The following is a 25,798-nucleotide window of genomic DNA, read 5'->3' as shown; positions in this document are numbered from 1 at the left end:
CATTCCCTCTTCTATAAACAGGGGTCTGGGGAGGACCCACCTCTCAGGGCTGTTAAGCGAGGATGTGCAGGCAAAATACCAGCCTAGGACTATCGGGGGTCTGGCATACACAGGAGCTCAATAAACGTGGCTGCAGCTATCACGATTACCATTATCATCGTGAAAAGAACAGTGCTGATCCAACAGCAAATCTCTCCGCCAGCTCGCTCTGCAAACCAGCTGTTCTCAATAAGGCCAGTCCTCATTCTCTAGGGGACCCCAGTCTCACGGCCAGCCAGGTCCTTGGGCCAATGTGGCCTCTGGGGGATCCCCCCTTACTGGAAACGTGGGCGAGGCTGCGCTAGCTCCTGCCACATTCCCTCAGAAGCTGGGAAGTGATGGCAAAGCGTTTCACAAAGTTACCAGGACGATGAACCTGAGCAGCCCCCCTCCCCCAACTGTCTCAATAAAATAAATCTTGGCCCGCGGCTGGCAAGAGACCCTATATATTTACATGACGATCGTGCCTCATGATCACAGGGCTCGCGGTTCTGGCAGGCGGCGTGTGGCAGGGACGCCGGTGGTCCTAGGAGACTCACTATTTTCCAGCGACTTTTATTGTCCATTATATCCTGGCGTTTACAGGGCTCTGCTCCGGGCCTGGCAGGAATATCGCACACGGTGGGGCCGGCGGGCCTTAATACTGCAGTGATGGTACCGGGTCTCATCCATCCCGCCCAAGTCTGTGTGTGACACCGAGACCCCAAGGAGCTGTGAGGGCTCTAGTGGGACAGGGCTGGGGATGTGTCCGAGGCACACGTATTACCCCCCCACACACACACACATACACCCCGAAGCCAGCTGCTTGGCTCCAGTCTGCGGCCCCGGGCCGGGGACACTCCTAACTCCGTGGCCTCGGGCACGCACAGGGGAGGGTGCAGAGGGGCGCTGGAGCCGCTGGCTGGCTCGGGAGGGCGGCTTGCTGCATTCTCAGGGATTCTGACAGACAGTTGCTATCACTTCGATTGCTTGAAATCAAACACGGGAGGAAGATTTACACCAAGGAATCTGGCAAACATTACAAGTCAGGGCTCTGGACAAGTGCCCCCTCCCAGGGAGCTGTTTGTTAAACACGTAGCAGCGGGCTTGGGGGGGGCCCAGTGGGCCACTGTGGGATACAGGAGCTTCAGAGTCAGGCGTGAACCCTAACTTCCTCAACCACTTGCCGTGTGACCCCAGATAAATAATTTCTCTTTTTGAGCCTCAGCTTTCTTCTTATCAGTAAAATGGGGACATACCTAAATTCCCAGGGCTGCTGAGAGGCTTAGAGCACCTTATGGGAACCCCCCTGTGTGGTGTCTGATATGTATCAGGCACCTAATAAATAGTAACTTTTGTCACTTATTCATTCAGCACTTACGGAGCACCTACTCCGTACCAGACACTGAGAGAGGGGGGTATGTAAATGCCCCTGGGGGTGATAAATACTATGTTCTTCACGTCCAGACAGTTCTTGAATGTCTGCAGAGGGATTTATATCCATACCATACCGCATGGCAAGCTGGAGAGGCGGGCAGAGCAGCACGTTTGAGAGGGGGGCTCCGGGTGGGCATGACTTGCCTGAGGTCCCTGTAAGGGGGTGGCAAGGTGGGGCTCAGCCTTGAATCCACTGCCTCCTGCTCCAGCTCCACCATGGCACCTGTCTCTGAATTCCCAGGCTCAGCTGGGCCGGGCCCCTGATGCTGCCAGGCTGACCTCAGAGTGACCACGCATAGAAGAGAGGAGGACTAGGGGGTGAGGTGGCACCGGCCCAGTGTCCTGGCTGCCCGTCTTGGCCCCACTGCCTCCCTGCTCCAGGCCCTCCCCTTCTGGGCCCCAGGATCTCAGTCAAAACGCTGAAAGGGCTGCACTTAGGCTGCTGTTGGCCCTGATGGGCCAGCAGCTGTCTCCAGGCTTCCTGGCTTGGCCAAGTGTCCTGGGCTGCCACAGCCAGAGAGGATGCAGGCGTATCAATGCCTCCTATGCTGCGGCTGGGTCCCAGGTAAGCCACAGCCTAGTGGGTGGGAAGGAAGAGGGGATGAGATGGCGCAGGGCTCTGATCCAGCTATCCTGGGCTTGCTCTCTCCCCTGCTGGGCAGGGCTCATCTGCCCATTTCACAGGTGAGGAGAGTTAAGTTCAGAGGGGTGACCCCAGGCTGGCAGCATCCAGGGCTCGGGGCTGGGGTCCCCAGCAGAGATCAGGAAGCCACCAAGCCCCTCAGTTCTGACACCCCGGAGGCCTACAGATGTGACGCTCCTGGCTACCCTGGGCTCAGCCCAGAGGGACTGCAGAGCATTTTGCTGAAGCAGGAGAGTGAGAAAAAAACACAGGCAACTCTAATGACTCAAATAACCTTTGCAACCAGGAGGTGGGCAGAAGTGGGTGGCATCATGGTGGGCTTCACCTCACTTCCTAGAAGGATGTACCACCAGCTTTTGCTCAGTCAGTGCTCACACGACCGTCAGCACAGACCTGAATTCGGGTGGTACCTAGTGGCCCGCCTGTCCCCAGAGCAATCACGGGCTGGCAGGTGGGGGCCATCAACCTGCAAAGGACGGAAACTTCTCATTTCAGAGATGGGGAAACAGAGGCCCAAGAACGGGGGTGGGTGGGTTGGTTCAGGGATTCACAGTAGAGATCAAAGTCTTCAAACTCCTTTACCAAAATGTTAATTTTTCTATTTGGGGAGACAAGAAAGGAGAAATCTTCTGGAGCTTTAAAAGAAAAAAAAGAGGGGGAGAAAAAAAGAACTAGCAGCTGAACAGAATTGCAGCAAGGCCCCCAGCCAGCCCAAAGAGGTTTCCGAAATTCTGTGCAGTCTGAATTTTTGCGGGCTGAAGGGTCACGCGATTTCCTTTGCAAGAGGCAGAGTTGAAAAAGTCTGACTGAGGGTGAAGGGGGAGGAGGGAAATGTCCACGGGACCAGAAATCATGAGTTTCAGCCTGGCTGCCCCGGTGACTTGCTGAGTGACCACAGATGAATCCCTTGCCCTTTCCGGACCTCAGTTTACCCTTATTCGTTTACCATGCGTCAAGCCTTGTTCTAATGGACTTAAGTGACGTGAATCTATTCACCCCTCATAGGTACATTATTATCTCCATTTACAGAAGGGGGAAACTGAGGCATGAAAAGGTCAGGCACACTGTACTGGCGGAAGGGCTGGGATCTGGAGCAAGGTGTATGGTTCCAGAACTCACCCTGGAGTTCTCCCACCCAGGGTTCTCCCAACCCTGCTGATCTCCAGCAGGCATCCTGCTTCCAGGGGGCTTGCATCTGGGGCTTGGATGCCCGCAGGCCTGCTTCCAAAGACACGGGGCCATCCTCCTCAATCTCGGCTGCTGCTCTGAGCGGCTGTCTTTTCCGTGACCTCTGATCGCGTCTGTTTGCTCAGCGGCCTTTCTAACCACAGCCTGGGGCTTCAGGAGGCTCCTGGGTCACTGCAGCCATCGACCCACCTCTTTGAGCCTCGCTGGGTGCCGGGAGTCCGAGCAGGAATGGACGGCCCTGCTCTGATGTCCATTTTGGAGTTTTACACTCAGGTCGGCCTCTGGGACCGCGGGAGGGAGACTGCCATTCAGGCATCCAAGAAAGAGGGAAAAAAAACGTCTGTTCATAGCCAGACAGAGCCCTCTCTGTGGAAAGGACGCTACCGGCTACCGACGTGACAGCAGCCCAGCTGTGCAAGAGATTCCCGAAAAGCCTGACCTGGGAACATCCACGTGGAAGGCTCAAAGGCTTCGGGTGGTCACCCAGCTTATAAAACATGCCTGGGATGCTCAACTGTGAAATTCCTGGGAGAATAAGGTTCTGACCCAAAACCTGCCTTCCAAAACAAAATTCTTCAGACGACAGACATTTTTTGGCCTCAGAAAACAGACTGCTGATCTGTTGTGCCCTGATCTCTAACGTGAGGAATACTCAGGCTAAGAAGATAAAGCCACCGTATCATGTGATTCCACCCCAGGCCACACACCGTCCACTTGCTCGTTCCCACGGGGTGGGAATAACTGTCTCCGTTTTGCAAGTAAGGAGACTAAGTCTCAGAGAGATAGAAGTTTGCACAGCGGGGAGACAGTGGAGGTGGAGGTTTGAAATCCGTGCCAGCCTGGAGCTGGATGGACCCAGCAGAACCCGTATGCACCATCAGGAGGAGCCCTGGCAGACATGGAAGAAGACAGAATCCTGCACACATCCTTCCCTCCACAGGCCTGGGAATAAGTCTTGCAGAGGGACAGGTGGGGAAGGGCTGGCCCAACTGCAGTTAAAATAACCAGCGAGGCTGGGGCACCTGGGTGGCTCAGTCGGTTAAGTGTCCGACTTCGGCTCAGGTCATGATCTCAGAGCTCGTGGGTTTGAGCCCCGTGTCGGGCTCTGTGCTGACAGCTAGCCTGGAGCCTGCTTCAGATTCTGTGTCTTGCTCTCTCTCTGACCCTCCCCTGCTCATGCTGTCTCTCTCTCTCACAAATAAATAAAACATTAAAAAATTAAAAAAAAAAAAAAATAACCAGCGATGCTGCCTGAGTCCTGCCTTTTCAAAGACACCGGTATCCATTAACTGAGGATGCTGTGCTGAGCACCTAGAAAGTCCCCCATGCCCCATTCATACCGTAGCAACTGTTAGCCAAACGGGTGCCATTGCCACGCCCCCATTCTATTCCCGGAAGCAGAGGAAACTCTGAATCCACTCATTTGAGAGTTCACGTCTCACCAGAGACCTTAGAAGGGCCCCAAGGAACCCACCCACCAGCCCACATCCAACATCTTCAAGACAGGAAACCAAGGAACGGAGCAGAGAAGTGTCCAAGGACTTTCAATCATTTGTTCACTCAATTTTCAAACGTGTACTAGGACCAGCCTCTGTCTTCAGCTCCCTGTTTAGAGATAGGTGTTTCACACCAACACCAACAACCCAGTGTGATCACTGCTACATATGCCCAGGTGTGGAAACACGGGGAAAGGTACGTGCAGTCCGTCTGTCCCGTCTCAGAACAGCAAGCATCTCTGAGCAGAGGACCAGGGGCAGGGGGTACAGCAGGTGCAAAGGCCTGAAGGCCAGGAAAGTCTAGCAGCAGTTGTGGGACAGACCCAAATGACAGCAGCGGCCTCAGGTCCGCAGCAGAGAGGGAGGCTCAGCAGGAGTGATGAGGGCCAGCGAACATCTGGGCTCAGAGGGCTGCAAAGCCGGACTTCCCTTCCAGTGCTCTTCTGCACACTCCTCTGCCTCCCACAGCACCAAGCCCAGGTATAGTTTTACTCAGTGCAGCATGTGAGGAATCAAAGCCCCAGATGTCGTTTAGCGGCCCCTTTCCTCTGCCAATGCTACCTGCACGCACCGGACCTCCCCATGCCTGCCCTGGTCAGCTCAGGTAACTGTGTCTGTGCACAGGAGCAAGGAAATGGCTACAGAACTTACCTCTCAAGGGACTATGTTAGGACCACATCTCAAGAGTGCTGTGAAGTGTATTCCAGGCCCCAAGATATGCTCTCTTGTCTGGCTTGTTTTTACTGAGCACCTACTGTGTACCAGGCTCAGTGCTGGGTACTGGAAGAATGCAGGAAAGGGCGTTATAAACCTCTCAGTCGCACAGCCATCTCCTAATCGTTCAGGGCTAGAATCATTACTCTGATTTCACGGTGGGGGAGACACAGAGCCCAGAGAGGCCCTGGGACTTGCTTGAGCAAGATGACTGGCTAGGAAGTGTCCAGGCTGGGATGCTAGACCTCAGAGACAGTGCCAAACTAGATAAGGGTCCCTGAAGGAAGAGAAGAGACTAGATCCCTCCTTCCTGCCACACAGGCCACCTTCTATCCACAGAGCAGGCCGAGGCTGCGCTGGCGGCACTGCCTGCAACAGCGGGGCCCTGGCCCGTCTTGGGGACCCTGTTTTAACTCAAACAGCAGCAGACACTCTGAAGTATGAACACCTGGCAGCGCCCTATGCAGGCAGGCCTTCCTCCTCCGCCCTCAAGTCTCTGTCCCAGGCTGAACCGTGTCCTCACAAAACTCGTGTCCACCTGGATCGTGGGAACGGGGCCTTACCTGAGAATAGGGTCTTTGTGGATGTAGAGAGTGGAAGATGAGGTCACACAGGATTAGAGTGGCCCAAACCCAATGACCGGTGTCTTAATAAGAAGAATGACACACAGGAAGAAGGGCGTGTGATGACAGACGAACAGACTAGAGTGATGGGTCTACAAGCCAAGGGGCGCTAAGCATTGCTGGCAGCCATCAGCAGCCAGGAGAGAGATGTGAAACATACTCTTCCTCGGAATGTCCGGAAGGAACGAACCCCTGCCAACACCTTGATTTTGGACTTCTGGCCCCAGGACCGTGAGAGAGTAAACTGTGGTTGTTGTAAGCCCCCAGTTTGGGGTGACTTGTTATGGGGGCCCTGAGAAACGCACCCCCAAGCATGACCACCATTCACAGGCTGCCAGCTCCCCAGCCTCCCCAGGCACTGAAGACTTTGTGGAAGACTCCAGGCTCCACTTCTGTTTCTCAGGCTGCAGGGGAAGTAAATGTGGCTCCCAGGTCTGGGGATTTCACAGGCCTGTAACATTTCCCCTAAATTTTGAAGATGGACCTTGTAAGGTTGCCAATGTTTTTTCTGGCATCTATGGTAGCATCTATGGTAAAATTCCCATCTATTATCACTGTCCAGCACACAAGAGGACACCTGACATAAGAAAACTTTCTTTAAGTTTTTCTCATTTCACTATAGATGGGTGAAAATCTCACACAGCCCCAGGCCTGGCCTGGGTCTGGCATTGGGGAACCAGCAAACTCAAGCCAGTGTGCCCTGTGGAGTGATTATTTTTATTCACTCCTGGCTGAGGAGAAGTGAGGCTGGCCTCTCCCGCTCTCCTCTATGTACAAAAAAGGTTTTCTCCCTCTTGGAAATTTGCCCAGGATACTCCAGTTAACCTGTGGGTCATTCCAGACAGGGTGATCTCCCACCCCAGGGAGGAGGCGTTGCAGGTCACTCAATGAGGGAGGGTCCCAAGGAAAAGAAAATACAAAGGAAAAAGCAGGGGAAAAAGAAAGAAGCACAGATCCTTCTTTTGAAAAGAAAACCAAATCGTGAAATTACTCAATGTACAGACATCACGGGCCGGATGACTCCAGCTCTCTTCAAAGACACCTCATAAACCCACACCCGGCCTCGGAGGGGGAGGCTAGATGCCAGGCACTCCAGAAGGAGCTTTTCGAAACATCTGGCCCCAGCGGCCTGATGACCCAATGGAAGCCAGTCACCCCGTGCTTCATGAACGTCGCACCCACGTGTGCCACGTGGTAACCCGTGAGGTGTGCCGGGAGAGCCGTCCAAGGGATAAAACTTTGCATGAGCGGTGAGGAATGCTTCTTTTCCAGTAACTCAAGAGCACTAGTTCCCTCGCAGAAGATACCCCAGAAGTGGAGAAATTTCTGCCTAGGCTGCTAGGTTTAACGGCCATGCCAAGGTGGCCTTGCCGGGACAGTCTCCGGCACAGGGCGGCCAACCTCAGATGATAAGGTCTGATGCCGTTGCTTTCCGGGCCAGAGTCCATCTCTCCCCCACTCCCATTCTGTATGCCCCGGCCAGGGGCAGGGTGGGCCCCAGTTCTCAGGAAGCCAGGAAACATACTCTTTTCTGGGCGAAAGGCCCAGATTCCTTGAGCGGTCACAGGACACGCTTTTTCAGAGCTGATCCAAAGCCACAAGTGCAGACTGGAAGTTTCTTTGGGCAGCGTGAACCTGTGGGGACACAGACAGGCGCACCTGGAATTCTAGGCTGAGAGCCGGTCAGCAAGTGAGGCCCCAGCTGGCGCCGGACTGACCGGGGCTTTACGGGCCTCAGTTTCCTTTCCATCCCATCGTCACGCACCAGGCATTTCTTGAGAAACTCACAAAGCCAAGGGCTGTCTGAGGCACAGGTCCTACCCATCCCCCCACCCCTGGAGGGGTCAAGTGGTCAAGTGGTAGATACAGACATTGCACAGCAGCAAGCGCTGTGACGGAAGCATAGCCGAGGAGGGGGTCAGGCCATGTAAATGAGGACATGATGGCTTCACATGGTCACGGGGACAACTAATTCAGACTGTGCAGCAAGCTGCTTAGCACGTAATCGGCACTCAGGCCAGGTCCTCCTGTCCTCCCACTGCACAGGTAGAGCAACTGAGGCCAGAAAGAGGCAGCCTGGGGTGGATGCACAGGGACCAAGTGGGTTTGGCGCCCTAACTGGCCCCACATTTCCTGGGGACCAAGGGGCAACCCCCTACCCTGCCCAACCCCAGCACACTTCCTGCTTCTTCAGCGAGTGAAAGCGCTGCCTCTGACATCATGCCCACAATAATGGGTTAAAGCCACCCCTTCTTCAGCCAGCAGGTGACTGTCCTTCCCGAATTTGAACCTGGGATCCGTCACTTACTTGCTGGGAAACCCTGGCTAAGTTTCATTCAACTCTCTGAGCCTTGCTTTCATGATCTGAAAATGGGGAGAAGACCTACATCAAAGGCTTGCCTGTTCAATGACATGGTGTAATTCAAGTGAACAGAGCGTGCACCCAGGAGGTGCATCTGCCCCATCTCTGCCCAACACTGAGGGGAGGGGGTGCTTAGAGGACGGAGGGGCCCCGGCACGGGAGCAGGAGTGCGGACCTGGTGTGGGCAGCCCGCATCCAGCTGTGGAGGAGCTTGGTGTCTGGAAGGAAAGGCCAGGCAGATGGATCAGAGCTCTCCTGGGAGCGGAAGTTCACACACGTGGGCAGACCAGCCCTGAGGTTTCTCTGCTGGCTGTCTTGGCCACAATCCCCACCTCTCTGAATCTCAGTCTTCCCAGCTGAAATATGGGGTCTGGGGATGATAAAAATGAGACCCTAGATACATGAAGTCACCCAGCCAGTAAGTGACACATTTATCTCCTCACCCTTATCTGTCCACTCAACATAAAAACATTCAGACTAATCCCCAGCAGGTGCTAGGCCCTTTGGAGGGGGTGGGGGGATGAGCCGATTGTTTTCATGGCTTTGCCTCTGACTTCTCCAGATCAATCAACCAATCAATTAATCAATCAATCGAGAGAGAATCAGAATTCAATCACAGTGACAACACAATTGGGTCCCTAGGAAGTAGGTTAGAACCAGGGTTCCTGCAAATCAATGAAATGGCCTGGAAATCGGGAAATGAACGTGGTCAGGGACAGACAGCTTAAATGGGCCTGGCCCTTGGCTGGTGCGTTGGCATTAACTCTGACTTCTCTCATATCCCAGAATCAAAACAGCTTCTCTGACGGGAAGGAAAGAAATGACAAGCAGAAATCGGAGTTAGGGAAAATAACACCTCCATGGCACCTCCCCCCCATTCCCAGAGCGGTGCTGCAAGCTTTACATATTTTATCATTTATTCTCACGTTGTCCCCAGCAAGTCCTAGGCGTTGGCCTTGCCTTTCACAAGAAAGCTGTGAGGGAGGCTGGGGTGCGGAGGTGAGGGGCCTCCCGCCAGACACCCAGCAGGAAGGGTTGGGGTGGCAGGCGGGGAGGTGGGGGGCTGGGGTAGAGCCAAAGGGATGGGATTGCAGCCGTGGGCAGCAGAGAGGCTCAGAGACAGTCCACACTGTTGTCCACACTGCTGCCTGTTCACCCCTTCCTGGTCTTAGCACCTACCCTCGCCCAACCGTTTTCCAGACCCGCCACCACAAACACCACGTTAGCCTTTGAAGCAGCCAGATAAAGCCATCACTCCAGAGCTTAGCATCGAAGGCCTCCTTACCTGTCTGACCCCGGTCCCAGGTGGCACCTGTCATCTGCCACATTGGCTCCAGAGAGCCTCTTCCAGTTTCCCACAACCCCTGCTTCACAGGCCCAGTGCTCTGCCCAGCATGCCCCCTCCAACCTGCAGATCCTCCCAGGTTATCAGCACAGCAGCTCCCAGGGGAGACAGATCTGGGTTCAAATCCTTGCTGTGTGACCTTGGGTATGTCCCTTTACCTCTCTGAGTCTGGGGTTCCCTTATAAAACGGAGCTGTTTAAAGGTGAAGACTAGCTGATGATAGCACATGTAAACCCCTGATGGGTGCTCTGATGACAAAGGAATATTAGCAATAAGAGGAGGGGCGCTTAGAAAAAGATAGCTGACAATTCTACATAAAGAATCACGCACCGTTAAGAGAACTGGCCTTGGCAGAGGGGGTGCTGGGCGCAGGGTGGGGAGGCTCCACCCCTGGCTAGGTGCAGGACTTTCCCCCCTGAACACACCCCAGGGACACACGGCCCCCAGCTCGCTCTGAGCTCACCGGGAGCCAAAGGATGCTTCAATATGCTGCAAGGTCATGACTGCTTTACAATCCTGCTTTCCCTCTCGCTTCAAGGCTCACCCTTGGCTTTTGTGGGCCTTGGCTGCACCCCAAAGCCAAGTATCAAGAGCCAACCAAGGAGACTCAAAAGGCACAGAGCTCATGGTCCCTCCCTTTACTGATGAGGACAGAGAGGCTGGGCCCACCCCGCCCCGTCCCCCTGGCTGCCCATCAGGACATCACTCCTGACATCCTGAAGCAGTTCAAGCCACGGCAGAACATTCTTTCTAACCTGCAGCCCCAACTGCTTTGCTCCCTGACACAGGGGTCTGCCGGCAGGATCCCAGATCTCCGACCGCAGGCCCCATCTCTTGTGCGGTCCGCTCTCCTCTGAGAGGCATCACGGCACATCCTGCCCGGGAATGCGGGCAGGAAGCGGGACTGGACCCGCCCGGCCGCCTCTTTCCTCCTGGGCCCTGGCTCTTAAGACCTAAGGAACCAGCCATTTGTGAGAGTTTGGTTTTTCTCTCTTTTTCTTTCCTATCCCGTCTAAGCAAAACTGCGTGGCCGACGCCCCCGCCTCTGTCCCCAAGGCAGTTCCAAAGGGCCCATCTCGTCCTTGCAGACGTGACGGCGGTAATTCCGCTAATGGGAAGAAAGACGGATGGTTTCTGGTGCCCCAAGTGCAGGAGGCAAGCCGAATCGGGCGCCCCCGGTGGGGGAAGGAAAGTGTTGCCAGAACACACCCTCCTTTGGGGCCTTATTAGATCTTGAAAGAGCTGCCGCACTCGCTAAAACCTGCTTTTGCCAGCAGAAGCCTCATTTTACAAATACACAACAACAAAAAAAAACCCGTAAATGGGAAGAAAACCCTGCAGATTAGGCTCCCTGCTGCAGTGAGGCGGCGCGCCCGCTCACAGCTCAAGTCTTTAGCCTCATCTACTCTGGGTTTAAATAAATAGGTCTGATCGCAGGCTCTCCATTTCGTGAATATGGAATAAGGCAGTTTCCTTGCTGTCTGAGGACTGTTTGCTAATGGCGGGACGGGACAGCTCTGGAAGCATTTCCTTTTAAAAGGCCCGTCTGTCCCTGATGTCAGGAAACCCTGCTGCCCTGGTTGTGAGTCCGGGGAGGACCTGCGACACAGCCCCCTTCCCCAGTCCCATGCCTATCAGGCCCTCAGTGCCTGTTGTCATTTCTCTGGTCTCTTGCCCTGAGGGTCAGGGGCATCTCAAAAGCAATTTTGCTGCGGAAAGGGTGTCCATTTCCAAAAGTATGCGAGGGTCCACCCTCCTCCAATTCAGAATCAAGCCGCCGAATCGTTCTTCAGGCTGCAGTTGGTCCAAGTGCAAAATGAGGGTGGAGGGTGACGCCGGCGTGACACAGCCGCGGTTGATAGAAGGCAGAGCAAGTGAAGTCAGGTTGCCCAGGGGTGTGTGACCTTGGCAAGCTGTGGAACCTCTCTGGGCCTGAGCCCCCTCATGCCTAACATGGGGCTAACCCTACCCACCTCACAGGCCTGGAGGAAAGAGTAACTGCAGTCACTTCTCAGGCCAATCTGAACGTTCTTCTCGACCACGCTCTCCCGTGGCACCCAGCACGGCCCTGACACACAGTAGGCGCTTGCTGGACATCTGCTGCTCTGAGTGGAACAGGTGGTTTTTGATGCTTAGAAAAACAAAAATATCTGTCCGCACTAGAACAGAGTGGTTTAGGATGTGTGTGCTCTGTGAGCCCAAGGCCTGGGCTCGAATCCTGACTTGGCCACAGACATGCTGTGTGCCCTCGGGCAACCTACTCAGCTGCGCTCAGCCTCCCTTTCCTGGTCTGTAAAATGGAACTAAAGAGCCTGGGTCACAGGGTGTCCAAGAGGAGTCAGTGCAATGATACACGGCCAGCGCCTGCCCAGGTTGGCCCTGGTAACCAGCGGCCCTGAGAACGAGCAGTTGAAAAGTCCTGGGAGCGCCTGAGGGAAAATTCCCACATCCCAGCTGGGAAAACCACTTTCTCAAAGCAAGCNCCCCGCCCCCCCCCGCCCCCACCGGAGAGCTGGGACCTAGAAAAGGCGGTATGTGAACTCTCAGGGGACTGCCCTTGGAGGGAAGGGAGAGACTGCGGGAGCATCACCCTAGGAGGGAGCCTCGTGGCGGGGAAGGGTGGGACCCCCACCCCTCCCACACCACAACTCCCGTTCATCTGTCTCCGGCACTCAGACCACTAACACTGGACATGCTTGACTCATTTCTTGTTTATGACGGCTCTCCCCAACCAGAATGCCAGCCGGTTTTGTCTCTTTTGTTCATTATGCCCCTGAGAACAGTGCCTGGCTCTGTTGGATCGATGAATGACGAAACAAAGCAAGGAAGGGAAGAATTCCTCGGGGAGGGCAGCCCTGGGCTGAGTGATTGCTAACGTGGTCCCAGGGTGCAGAGGAGTTCCTGAGCCTCACAGGTGCCACCAAGCTACAGTCCTCGCTCCACACCATGTTGCTTATTGTCAATACGGTAACAGCCACCAATTGCTGAATGGGTTATGTGCGTGCCTACCTCACTGGGCCAGGGAAACTCCCCCAGAGGCAGGACCTGAGATTTCCGCTCCGCTCTGCTCGGAGAAACCTGAAGCCCCCAGTGGGAAGCAGCAAGCCAAGGGGAGTGGTGAGCAAAAGGTGGAGGCGTGGCTTGCAGCCAGGGTGTCCAGGTTAGCCCCCCACCTGCCTCCTCTGTGTCTGCACCTAAGACGGGCCACAGGGCTGGCTGGTCTCAGAGGGGATGAGCTGGAGCTAGAGCCTCGGGATCCGCTCCCTGCCAACAAGGGGGTTTGCTCAGAGGCAGGAGCTGACAAGCAGAGTGTCTGGCTCCTGTCCTGTCCCCACGCACATGCGACAGAAAGTGGAGGCAGAAGACTCAGCCAGGTGGTGGCCCCAGGCACCCAGCCAAAGAGCACTGGCTTTGGGGGTCAGCCAGGCCTGGGTTCAAGTCTCAGATTCCAAACCATGTGGCTTATAGCTTTGGACTGGTGGCCTCAATTTCTGAACCTCAGTTATCCTCACCTGAAAAACGGGGCCAGCCCAAAGCTGTGGTGGGGATTAACTAAGGCCACACACATAAGGCACTGGGCCACACTGCTGGCACACAGTAGGTACTAAATAATAAGCACAGTTAACTTTCCCGAGCCTCCCTCATTCGTGTTTTCAAAAGCGGCCAGATGTCCACATCTTGCGGCTGCCAGGCCCCTCAAGTTTCAGGGCTAAGAACAGCGTGGGAAGCTGGTGGAATCTGAGTGCACCGCCCTCTCTGATCTCTGGGGCACCACCTGCTTGGCATTCTTCCCGAGTGAACGGGTCAAGATCTTGTCATTTGATGTCTGACCCTTGTCACTCAAGGATAAGTCGGAGGGGAAAGGTTTGTCAATATAATAACATCTGGCAACAACGTGAGGAATGAAATCTGGGAAGGGGGGCATTTCCAAGGAGGCTCATGTCCCTGTCTACTGTGTGGGCTTGGCACAAGAGGCCCAGGGTGAGGGGAGAGACCAGCTGGCCAATGACAGCATTCACATCGCAGGCCAGTGGTCTGCAGACAGCGCCTCACAGGGGAGCTTCTCCCCCAGATGAGATCTGGCCCCAAGCCCGCGCAGGACCTGACACAGGGGCCACGCTCCTGGAATGTGTATCCTGGTGGAAGAAGGCCACAGCCCCCCCATTGGGGCCAGCTTCCCGTGCACATGACCAGTGCAGTTTCATCCCACCCCGCCCTCGGGAGGGAGCCCCGTGCTTGGGGTTTCCTGCTCTGTGTCCACTGCCTTAAAGTCTTCACTTTATCTTTGAACTTGTGTTTTTTAAGTGAAGTCTGGTGGAACAATGGTGCACGTGCTGGGGGCTGGGAGCCTGAGCTTACAAGTGCTCTGGCTCCTGACCCCTAACCCAGTAATCTCTGCTACCCGCCACCCTTGGCAGGGGCCTGGGTGCAGGCAGGGGTCAGGTGCGCCACGGGGTAACTGCGAGGGTCTGCCCTTGCCCTGTGAGTGTCCCTGTGCCCAAGGAAGCATGGCATTTAATAGCCAATAAAAGCCACTGTGATGGATGGAGAAAGATTGACAAGGAAAGAGATTTTTCCTGCCTTTTAAACAAGAGGACCTGCATTTTCACCTTGTGCTGGGCCTCAGAGATTATGTAGCGGGCCCTACCTTCCATTTATACAACCTTCTGACCCCTATCCCCTGGCCTGGAGGCCCTTGGAGACATCCCTAGGCCTTTGCAGAACTAGAAGACACCATGCAGTCTGCGACAATCTGGCCCCTCCCTCGCCCTGGCCCACAGACCTTCGTTTTTGAGCCCCTGTGGTCAGTCACTTACTGCTGTCTTGGGGGCCAGGCCCCGTTTCCAGGGTTGGGGATGTGACGATCAACAGGATGCTGAGCAGGGACAAAAACATGCAGGGCCGATGGTGGCACAGACAGGTGGAGGGAGGCTTGGCCAGTGGATCCTGGGGCGGGGGTGGGGGAGCACGGAAGGAATGGTCGGCACACACGCACTGCCTCCCAGGGTGGGGCATGGCAGGAGCCCCTCATCTGTAGGGTGGAGACATGGGGCTTCCCTCCCAGGGCTATCAGAGACCGAGGGGCTACTGTGAGTGCCCCCGCGTCACCCTGCAGGGACAGGGTAAGGCCCAGGATGGTCTGCGACAGCTCCCTCCTGGATGACCACAAAACCAACAGCGAAAAGCATGGTGGAACAGCCACTTCCAGGGTCCCCGCCTCGTGCCAGGAGTGTGGCCTGGTGGCTCTGCCGGTGCATAGTCGCCCCTGCTGGGTTAGATTATCTGTTCCCGGGGTTTCTATTCCCGCCCGACATCTCACAGACGTCATCCTTCTTTCTGTGATTCAGAAAAGTCCAGTGAGTACCAGGTGGCAGTGGCAACTTTTCCGATATGACTGGTCATGGGCAGAGCAGAATACACAGTGACCGTGAGCTCAGACTGCAGCCAGCCTGGGCTTGGTCCTGGGCCACTCCAGCTGTGGAGTCTGACCTGCCCTGGGCCTCAGTGTCCCGTGTCACGTGGGATTATCAAGAGCCTCATCCTCAGGGGGTTGCTCTGAGGATTAAATGAAATGACATCGGTGAAGGGTATGGCTCACAGCAAGTGCTCAATAAATGTCAGCCACCGCTATTGTCATGAAACCCCAAAACATCACATCAGAACCCTGAGCATCGCACGGCGCTTCCCAGGATCACGTGAATCTGCTCCCTCCTTTCTAGCATCTGCCCCGACTCTGCTCCAAGACTACACTCTCCCCCCATTGTCATGGCGCATCAGTCCATAAATATTTAAACAACATGTCATCAGATTATTATAACATATGATCTATAGCACCGATGTGCTGCAGTTCTGCGCATTTGGGCTTCGTTTTCAGAATATCGAGACATAAAATATTTATGTATTTAGCCAACCACGAGATCTCACATTCTGTCTCAAAATGCTGGGTGGTGGCAAGATGCGGAACTGAGACACAACGTGTGAAGGAGATGCCTTGTTCTCACGTCGGTTCCTGGGGCATCTGGATTGTTTCTGGTTCATTCCAGGGCCTGTGAATGGTGGCTGGCTGGGTTTGTCACAGCAAACGTGGGGCCAGAGCCGAAAGACCCCATCAAAATGCGGGAAGAGTTCAAACCACAAGGCACTGGGTCATTGTCATTCCACATCTCCATGGGTCTGTGCATAGTAGGTGCTCAGTAAACGACCACAGGGAAATGAATTCACCTGTAGCCCACACAACCACCCAGTGGGCTGACACCCAGAAGGGATTCCGTAATTTTTGCTTTTGCTTTTCATTCTGTCCCCAGTGCCCAGCACCAGGCCAGGCACAGAGTGGGACCCGGCAAATGTTGTTGATGAACAGCAATGGAAAGAATAAACGCGTGACCAGATAAATCACTTAATTAGCTAATAAATTAATGAGGGCTAATGACTCCCTGTCTGCTGGTCCGGATTACACAGTGTGAGACCTTCCTCCTGAGAAATAAAGGCTCTCCAGTAACCCGTAGTGGATAGGCAAAGGGGTTTTTTCTGGGTAATTAAATATCTCGATTGCTAACATTAGCACATCACAGTGACCATATGTCCTAGAATTTTCAGCACTGTGCAATTTCAAAGATGCCGCCCCGTAAGTCATTCAAGCATCCATGAACTTCCTACATACTAGCAACCAAACAGCGTCTTCCAAACTGCCTCTCCTGTCCCCAAACATCACTAACAAGCGTGTATAAACCGCCGTCCTTTTGAGAGTTTGGAAACTGCTCATCCTGTGTCTAACCTACAGATCGGTGATATCTGGAGGCCTGGGATGCCACAAAAGCATGTGCAAACAAAAGTTGTTAGCTTGGAGTACAACTATTTTCTTTGCATAGTTCCCAGATGCTGTGCAGTCACCATCGAGAGTGGGCAGCCCTCACCCTTGTTCCCAGCCTCTGCACAGACAAAAATCCAGTCCTGTTTCCTCTTGGGTTAGCTGAGGAGACTGGCATTTAAAACAAACACAAAAGGCCACTAAAAGTCCTGGGGGAGATGAGCGAAGGAAATGCATGCACACTGAGTCAGGCACACCAAGTCTGCACTTGAGATCCTGGTGTAACTAAACCCGGCTGGACTCGGGGGACCTGCCAAACGTATGGGTGGGCTCCCTCTTCCCAGCTCCCTGTCTGTCTGCCATGTGGTCCCCAGAGGTCCCGCCATCTGGACACCCACCCTGGTGGCCCGCCAAGGCCACACCAGATAGGAAATCACTTCCTCTTTCCCCCATTTTCTGGGCTGGGTGGACTCTGGAGGGCTCTGCTCATTTGCTGCACAGCAGTGGCTATGCCCAGAGGTGGCTTGGGAGGCTTAAACACTTCCCCTGCCCTAAGCAACCCCCAAAAGATATGTCCTCTGAAAATAAAAATGTATGCTTGATAAAATAATGTAGCTTTTTAAGCCACGCACTCACTCAAGCCAACCCAAAGTCGCTCCTATACAGCCATCAAGAATGACCTCTGCAGGAAAAGGAGTAAAGAAAAAGATACCAGTAACTCGGAGAGGTACAGGCCCTTCTAGAAGTATAGTTTTCTCCCGTGGAATGATTTGAGCCTTGCTCTAAGAAACCTTCTCTGAACAGAGAGGGGTCAGTTGGACACAACTCAGCCCTTCCCTGTCCGCTGGGAGAAGCAAAGTTTGCTAACAGATTCGGTAACTCCACGTAGACATTCTTCAAGGATCCTGCCACTTGCCCACTTGAAACTTTCCATTCATTCAGTAAATATCAGCTGAGCACCTACTATGTGCCAGACACAGTGCTGCGTGCAGGGGATACAGTGGTGATCCGCAGGCCAAGTCTCACCCTCACGGAGCTTACGTTCTAGTCTGGAAATCAGGAAGGGGTAGGGGTCCTGAAGAGAAGTGAGACCAGGTCGGGGAGACAGGAGTAAAGGAGTGAGGGACTCATTTCAACAGGATGGGATTACAGGGTCACTCTGGAGAAGTGACTTCTGTGGCTAGGAGCAAGTCAGGGGAATACTGGTAGGTGGCGGGGGGGGGCGGTCAGGAGAGGGGACAGAGGGCAGCATCTGCTGGCCTGTCTGAGGAAAGCTTTCAGGGGGCCACACGGCTCAAGTGGAGCCAGCAAGAAAAGACTGCTGAGCTGTGAGGCCGCAGAGGGAGTGGAGCCCCACGGCCCTTCCAGTAAAGACCAAATCCCCCCCAGGTCCCCGCAGGCCTCGGCAGCCTCTTCCCCCACCATTTGCTCCTTGGTATGTGCTGTTCCTCCCAGCTGCCGAGGAGGCCCTCTCCCAGCCCTGGGCCCGGCCACCAACTCACAGCCCACATGACAGGCACTTTCAGATGGCAGCCTCTGCCCCCTCCGACTCACAGACCAGACCCCGGGGGCGGCCAGCTTCCATCCGGTCCTCACGCTGACTGTAACTCACTAAGCACAGGGGTCCTGGAGTCTCAGCCTCTGTTTCTCTGTCCACACAATGGGCATCAGGACATCTACGTCGGAGAACTGCTGGGTGGACCCAGCGAGTTAATCCCCTACGGAAGGGGTCAAGAGCTGGGCAAGTGGCAGAGGTCTCCGCCTTCACGCTGCTGGGGGTCTGCCCACAGCCCAGGACCCCGTCCCGCAGCCCCACCCCCCCTCACCCTGCAGCCCACCTACCCTTCATCCCAGCCCTCTCAGACTTCCAGGCAAACCTCGAGTCTCCCTCACGGCTGTCTCAGACGTCCTCCCTCCTGGAAAGCCTTCCTGCTTCCCCAGAGAATGAGACCCAGAAAGATGCTACCGCAGATGTTCATGGGCACCCAGAGGGGCTGGTGACGCAACCACTGTCCTTACCAGGTGGTTAGAGGCTGTGGGGTGGGGCCCTGACAGCGTCTCTGGGCCAGCTCCCAGAGTAATGCCTGGCCCAGAACGGTGGGATGTTTTCTCGAATGAACGAGCGAACGGACAGCCGCATACCAGCGGGTGCAGGTGGGTCTGCTTAACCAGGGTCCACTCCTCCCGCACAACTGTGAACGGGTCTGTGTTTCTACATCAGACTCTTCGCCCGCAGCTCAGGCGCAAGCACCATGACCAGAGCCTTGGCCTGAGAAGTGGGACAGCGTCCGTGACCTTGAAAGCTGGCCACAGTCTCTCCAGGCCTCAGTCTCCCCATCTGTAAAATGAGAGGCTTTCATGCTTTTATTTTTAAGCATCGGAACCTTGTAAAATTTTTTTCCACGTAACATAAAATGAACCATTCTGAGGTGACCAATTCACTTTTAGCACACTCACGGTGTTATGCAACCACCACTTCTCTCTGGTTCGGAAACACTGTCATCACCCAAAAAGAAACCCTGTACCCATTAAGCTGTTGTTCCCCATGCTCCCCTCCCTCAGCCCCTGGTAACCAGCAATCTGTTTTCTGTGCCCACATGGACTTGTAGATTATGGATGTTTCGTATGAGAACCTTTTCTTAAAAGGACTCCTGTGTGAACCTTCCTCATGTAAAACAGGTAACAGGGTTAGTGCTGTGGGAAGACAGGGGCAGGTCTGCCCTGCGCCCCCCACCCCCACCTGACCTCCCCAGCTAGAGTCCCTCTACCTCGGTGACCCTTCAGGGAAGGCTCTGTTCCCAGACCCTTTTCTTTTCACAAATCTGGTTCTAACGTTGGATTTCTTTTTTGTTTAAAAAAAATTTTTTGGAAGTTTATTCATTTTTGAAAGATAGAGAGTCAGAGCCTGAGCAGGGGAGGGGAAGGGAGAGGGAAAGGGAAAGGGAGAGGGAGAGAGAGAGGGAGGGAGACACAGAATAGCTCCAGGCTCTGAGCTCTCAGCACAGAGCCCGACGCAGGGCTCGAACTAAAGTTGGATGCTTGACCAACTGAGCCACCCAGGTGTCCCTCTTTTTTTTTTTTTAATGTTTATTTATTTGGGGTGGGGGGAGGGACAGAGAGAGAGAGATGGAGACAGACAATCCCAAGCAGGCTCAGCACTGTCAGCGCAGAGCCCCATGCAGGGCTTGAAATCACAAACCACGAGACGGTGACCTGAACTGAAATCAAGAGTGGGACGCTTAACCAACTGAGCCACCTAGGTGCCCTAAAGTTGGATTTCTAAGGCAAATCACCCCCCACCCTCCTCCCTGCCAAACGGTGTCCAAGAATCAAGGGCCTCAAGCCTGGTGCTACTGGCCCATTTTCCTGATGAGGCAGTAGAGGAGCTACATTCAAAGGTGGCTCTGCTGATGCTCTCCCCTCACCACATGCACCTTGGCAGGGTCTCAGGTGTGAAGAGTGCTTGTCGCCCACAGAAGCTGCCTCAGGAGAGGCGGCCACTTCCGCGGGACAAGGATGCCACCCGTTCCCCCCCTCCCCCCGCCCAGGGACAACAAGCCAGCCTGACAGAACCCCAAACGGCTTAGGAGGGAGCGCCAAACACGCACGGCCTCCCCCCTGCCCCCAGCCCGGGGCCTCGCTGTGTGGATCCTCCATGAGGGCTCTGCGTGCCCCCGGGCCCAGGTCTGTGACAGCCGCTTCTGTCAGCACAGACCTCTGATGGGGCCGACGCTGTGTAAATAATTAACAAAACATCTGCCTTGCTTAATAACACACTGTGGCTGACACAGCGCTCGGGGCCTCCCGAGACCCTCCAACTCCAAGAAGACACGTCAGAACCTTATACGGCTCCCTTTCCGAGCCGCGTGGGGGGCAGGTGGAGGGGAGCACAAAACACTGACTTCTAGACGGTTCCCTGAGCCTCCCAGAGCACCCTGACTCAAAGCCCGCCTCGGTCCAAACTGCCGCGTCTCTTCCTGGTCTATTTTGAGGGTCATGGTCACGGGGAAGTGCTTCAGCGGCACCTGAAGAGGCCCCGACATTGCTTTCAGCCTCATTTAGGGCCCCAGTAGGCAGGGACACTGAAAATGCTCGTGACGGAGAAACGACCTTCCTGGTCCCGTGAGCCTAGGCGGGTCCTTAACAATTAGCTTTTTCACCTCCCATAAAATCTCGGGGGAGCGCTTCCGGGGTGCTACCCATGTGTTGAGGGTTTTATATCCACTATTTCCTGTAGTCCTTCCCTCAAACATTATGAGGTCCTAATATTGTCTGTTTTCCAGTTGGGGAACCTGAGGCTCCGAAGGACTTGCTCTGGGACTCCCACTTCACTCCGTGTGGTGCCAAAGGTCAAGTTCTTAAATGTGATTGTGGGTTAGTGCCTTCCCCTCCTTGGGCCTCAGTCTCCATTCTGTACAATGGGCATGTGGTTCTTTTCTGGATTGCTCTGGACTGACCAGAGCTAAAGGTCATTTGCAAGGTAACAGATGCCCCTTTGCAGGTCTCTTTCTGACAATTCCCAGTTTCAAAGACTTTGGGGACAACAAGGGACAAGGCAGGGGAGGCCATGGGGAGAGGGGTGATGGACAGCTTCCAAGTCTGCCACTCCCCTGCAGTGAGAACGGGTCTGAGGGACTAGCCCCATGTCCTCAACTACAACTTGGGGGATCTGGGGAGGAGGTCTCTTCCAAGGCGCCAGCTCCGTTTGCCAAGGTCAAGGGCTGCCCCTCCCCCAGCCTAATTTTGAAGTGTGGGGCTCCAACAACTCAAGGAAATGTAGCACCGCAGGCTCTCAATGGCAGCTTCCCTCCCCCTCCCCCTGCAGAAATTCCTTCACACTCTATGGAATTCCTACATAAAGCCCCTTTTTCTTTTCTATGAGGTCACCATCACACAGATGTCTAAGAGAAAGAAAGAATGGCTCCATGCGGATCAAGGCCGTTGGAACTGAATGCATTTCAGATCCTGGCTGCGCCACCTTTCAATTCGGCTGGCCCCTCGCTCGTCCAGCCCCCAGAATCCAGCCAAAGCAACCGGTGGGGTTTGGGGTGCGGCGATCCTGCTGGTGGATGCCAAGAGGCCCAGCCAGAAGACCGGGCCTTTGCCACCAGACCACCCGAGCAGTCGTCTATGGAAAAATCCAGAATTGGAGACAACACAGCAGAGGCTGTGTATGTGGGTCTGTTTCCACACAAGCAAGTCTGTTAGAGGGACAGATGTCAAACTGCTAGATCACACTCCACGTTCAAGTTCCCAAACTGAACGTCACAGGAAATTACACCACCAACTGATTTGCCCCAATGTCCGCTCCTGTCTGGAAGCTGAGTCTGAGAAGGCTGCTGGTTTAACACAGTTTGGGCCAAAGGAAGAGACTGTGAGTGTGTCACCCAGCTCAGACAAGAATGCGTGAAGCCACTGACCTGATTTTTTCTTTTTAAAATAAAATATTGTCGGGGCACCTGGCTGGCTCAGTCGATAGAGCATTTGACTCTTGATCTCAGGGTCATGATTTCAAGCCCCACAATGGGTATACAGCTTACTTTTAAAAATAAAAGGCTAAAAAAACCCCATAAAACATAAAACCTTTTCTCCGAAGGCCATCTTGTCACTACCCAAGAGTCAGACATTAAAAGATGGCCAAATACCAAAAAGCCACTGAGGATCTTTGGCTAATCCTGGTCATCATCTGCCACCCACTCATTTTGAAGCGATTTCACAGACCCCCAGAAGGTGCTCAGACCACCCCAGATGACCCCCCACACAAACACACTCCAGGAGTAGCCTTGCTCCCCAAAGATCCACATTCTGGCAACCATCCGAGGTGATGGCCAAAAGAAAAGTCCGTGGTATGTGCACACCACTTCCGAAGAATGACATCAGCAAAAATAAATAAATAAATAAATAAATAAATAAATGTAGAAACAAGGACTATTTTTACCTCCCCAAATCACAGGCCAGACGGGAGAGAAATCCATCAATGCCAGAAATGTGGCTGAGCCTTCACACAAGATCTATTATTTCACACCTTAAATTAACGCATCTCAAAGCAATTTGCAAATGTTCATCAATTTGCAGAACACACTCAGAAGGGAGAGAAATACCTCTTGCTTCCAACATCAAAGGACACTTTCAGGGGCACCACGCACCCCAAGCCACACAGGTCCTGACACACAACACTCCTTTCAAGCAAAGCATAGTATAAACCATCATAAAAAGGAAAATGAACAAGGAAGAGAGATAAGCACAGGGCTAAAATGGCAAGTGACAAGCAGCCTACATGGAAATGATCCTGTCGTCAGGTGTTCAGATTTGGGAGTCGGGGCCCTGGAGGTACCGCGCCATCACTGGGGGTCGAACACTGGGCTCTGCCTGCAGGAAGTGTCCCAGCTTGCTCCCTTCCCTACACGGGCCTAGAGATGCCAACCCAGATTTAATCTCGGATGACTCACCAGGGTCCTCCACTCTCCACCCTCTAATTCCCTTGCTTGCTCTCACCCACGAAGAGGAAGGGAATATTCTTTTCTTTTCGACAATTGTTTTGGCACTTCCCTTCTGAAACCAATCTTTGGCACTTCATGAGCAAAGAAAAAAATGTGAACTGTAGACCTTTCTATCTGACAGTCCTGGCCCTGGGCGTGGGTCATCTACAGCAGAGCGGCGAGAGTGGACAAGGGAGAAGGGCAGCACCTTCAGGAAGCGCTGTCCCGGAAGGCTGGAGCCGGCTGAGGAACCCAGCCCTGAAGGAACCTGGAAGACTGTGACCAGTACTTTCCAGGTCCAGTGGGAAGACCGCTGGCTCTGCTCAGACAAGCCTGAGTTCAACTCCAAGGTCAACCGCATGGCAGCCCACAATCCTCGGCACACTATTTAATCTCTCTGTGTCCCCAGTTTCCTCATCTGTAAAATGGGCATCAAGATAGTTCCCATCTAAGGGTGTCTGGGTGGCTCAGTCAACTGAGCGTCCAACTCTTGATTTTGGCTTAGGTCATGATCCCAGGGTCGTGGGATCGAGCCCTGTGTTTTCAGGCTCCGTGCTGAGCGTGGAGCCTGCTTAAATTCTCTCCCTCTCTCCCTCTGACCCTACCCTGCACAAACGCATGTTCTCTTTCTCTCAAAATTAAAAAAAAAAAAATGTTTTAAATATTCAGACAGTTCCTATCCCATAGTGTTGCTGAGAGGATTGAGTGAAATAAGCCTAAAGCTTTCAGTACTGTGCCTGGCACACAGAAGACCCTCAACGAATGATGGCCATTAGCTGTACGTAGCGCTACTTCCAGAAAATTATCGTTTCATCTCTGAGCCCTGAGGCTCGATAATAACCCCCTACATCATGGTGAAGATTAAGTGAATAGATGTGTGTAGAAACACCAAGCACCCAGTCCGTGCACCTTCAAGAGGACAGGCCTGAAGTCAGGCGGGTGACAGGATTCTGCCTCCGCCTCCTTTCCGCAGACCCAGGACGCAGGCTGGACCTCTCTGTGGCACAACTGTGATCAGGGCACAGCAGGGGCTCCATGAGCAGGGCTTCCTTTCCCCCTTCCCTGCCCCCACCTCGCCCAGAGCCACTGGCAGTGCCACCCAGCAAACTCAGGAGCTTCGATTCTTTAAACCCTCTTGAAACCCCAAGTGTCCAGACCAACCTGGGCCACAGCTTCAGCCTGAGACTTTGTTTTGCGAAGACAGAAACTACTTTTTAGTCATTTCCGAAGCAGACTGGGACGGCAGTGGTTGACAAACCACAGGGACCATTTTAAATCCTGGGCCTTTTCTTCTGGGAAGTTAGGCAAGAACCTTCCCAAATGTTTGCCCGTGGGGCTCTCTGCCAGGGAGTGACTCATCNTCATTGTTGTTGTTTTTTTTTAAGGACAAAAAAGAAAAAGAATGTGGGTCTTTTTTGTTTCCTTCCAGGTTTTGTTTGCTAAAAGAGACGTCCAAAGTTCACCCTGGGAGCCGCTGCTTTGGGAACAGCCGGCTCTACGTCCTTTTCAATGAAATTCTTCTTCCATTAACACCACGATTTTTAAATGTGTGTCCCAAGATCTGCCTGCGCACGACATTTCCTCCCAGAAAGGCAAGCTGAGTTTTGAAAATTCAGGGGAACTAGGGAGCTCCGCAGTTTCTAAAGGTGGCCTTAAAGCAACCGAGACCTTCAACTGCAGAGATTTTCAACATGTCTAAAGTCCCCCCCCAAAACCGCCCCTCAAAGCTGCAGGACAGACCTTGGAAACCAGCGTCGCAAGCCTGCTGTGCGGTTTGTGACGGTCTTGGGGGCTCATGCCTGGAGCCCAGGCTCAACAAATGAATAAATCGGATGAATATTTATCTAGTTAGCAGAGTAGGCAGGGACACAGAGACCCTCAGACACACAGACAAGTATCCTGGGACCCCGGTCCCCCCAGGGTCAGGCCAGAGATCTGCCAGGGCCAGAGACCGGCAAGAACAAAGCCAGGAGACCCAGAAAGGGTATTTAGGAAGAACTGAACACAAGTCCTCCAGCACCAGGCCAAGTAGCCCCACAGCACCGGCCCAGCCTGGGCACGGGAGCCCCATGCAGGGTCCCGTCAGTGGGCCCCACCAAGGCCAGGCTCTGAGGTCTCCTCTTCTGCCAGGCCCAGCCTTGGCTCCCGTCTGACCTCTGGCCCTCATTCACCACTCAAGGCCCAGCACCCGCCAGGTGCCCACCCCTGGCCTACGTCTCTCCGTGGGCTCCCTGGCACCGCGGCCAGGGGCTGACGCATCATACAACGTGCCTGGTGGGTGCAAGGGGGGGCCCTCGGCCTCCATGACAAACACACTCACACATTCCCGGACACAAAATACACATTCACATGCACGTCTGTACACGTCAGTCCTCAAAGGCTCACAAATGCACACAGAAATCACTTGTGAATACACACACACGTGCGCGCACGTACTCCCAGAACCCACACAACTCCTTCACAAATCTGGGATCCCACGAGAAGCGCACTCCTTGGCAAACAGTAAACAATAACTGTTCTAAAAGGGAGCCATGCGCGTGTCCCCCACACTCATTCACAGCAACCCACACCGCCCAGACCCTCCGACGTGCACGCGCACACTCGGGTGTACACCCCGAGGGACAGACCGACACACGCCGCCCACGCACGCTCGGACGCACGCCCGCGAACGACACTCCGACTCGC

General features: G+C 54.2%; 2 protein-coding genes across 8 annotated transcripts in view; one reads left to right on the top strand and one right to left on the bottom strand.

Moving 5' to 3' along the window:
- NEK6 (NIMA related kinase 6) overlaps positions 1-22,948 on the bottom strand; it is an 81,479-nt gene extending 58,531 nt beyond the window's left edge. The window contains exon 1 of one of the 2 annotated variants that reach the window (XM_077768196.1): positions 22,912-22,948. The gene's annotated coding sequence lies outside the window, so the exon portion shown is untranslated. Of the gene's footprint in view, positions 1-18,476; positions 18,511-22,911 lie in introns of those variants that run through there. The other variant, XM_077768197.1, reaches the window with a different exon arrangement.
- The window catches only part of DENND1A (DENN domain containing 1A), a 917,228-nt gene that overhangs the window by 152,201 nt on the left and 739,229 nt on the right, over positions 1-25,798 (top strand). The gene's annotated exons all lie outside the window — the stretch shown is intronic.

This window comes from Crocuta crocuta, unplaced genomic scaffold (genome assembly GCF_008692635.1).
Source record: "Crocuta crocuta isolate KB4526 unplaced genomic scaffold, BGI_CrCroc_1.0 scaffold35, whole genome shotgun sequence".
NCBI lineage: Eukaryota > Metazoa > Chordata > Mammalia > Carnivora > Hyaenidae > Crocuta > Crocuta crocuta.
The sequence above is the reverse complement of the archived record's forward strand: the minus strand, read 5'-3'. Positions and strand labels throughout refer to the sequence as shown.